This window comes from Microtus ochrogaster, unplaced genomic scaffold (genome assembly GCF_000317375.1).
Source record: "Microtus ochrogaster isolate Prairie Vole_2 unplaced genomic scaffold, MicOch1.0 UNK63, whole genome shotgun sequence".
NCBI classification, from domain to species: domain Eukaryota; kingdom Metazoa; phylum Chordata; class Mammalia; order Rodentia; family Cricetidae; genus Microtus; species Microtus ochrogaster.
In genome coordinates this window covers 794,997-795,831 of record NW_004949161.1, presented here as the reverse complement: position 1 = coordinate 795,831, position 835 = coordinate 794,997, and positions in this window count along the sequence as shown.

Sequence of the window (835 nt, the reverse complement as noted above, 5' to 3'; positions counted from 1 at the left end):
ATGCTTCTCTGATTTCCTTCTCTGCTTCTTTATCCTTAGTGTATAGGAAGGCAACTGATTTTTTGGAGTTGATCTTGTATCCTGCCACATTACTAAAGGAGTTTATCACCTGTAGGATTTCTTTGGTAGAGTTTTTGGGGTCGCTTATGTATACTATCATATCATCTGCAAATAACGAAAGCTTAACTTCTTCTTTTCCAATATGATCCCCTTAAGGGTTGTTTATTTTATACTACTCATTGTGGTGGAGTTTTAGATAGAGGCTGGGACATGTACTGCACATCAGACACTTTAGCATATTAATATACACAGGCACAACATTTACATTCATACACACACACACATACACACACACACACACACACAAATGTTCAACCAACCTCACTTGTGGGAGAAAGTGAAGGAAAGATTGAAAAAGAAAGATAGAGCCAATTCACATGGGAAGTAGAAAAAGACAAGATCTCCTGAGTAAATTGGGAGCATGGGATCATGGGAGAGGGTATAAGGGGAGGAGGGAAGAAGGGAGGAGAGTGGAGAGATATATAAAGCTCAATAAAAACAATTTAAAAAGAAAAACCCTTAACTTTCAAAAAAGAGAGAAAAAGGAAGGGAGGGAGAGAGGCATGGAGGGAGAAAAGGAGGGAGGGAAGTTTCCACTTTCTCCTCTCCTCCCATTCCCTCCACATACCTCAGAGAAGAAAAGGCACATTGCTTTGGAGAAGGTCCAAGGCCCTCGCCACTATATCTAGGCTAAGCAAGGTGAGATGATAGATAGATAGATAGATAGATAGATAGATAGATAGATAGATAGATAGATAGATAGATAGATAGATAG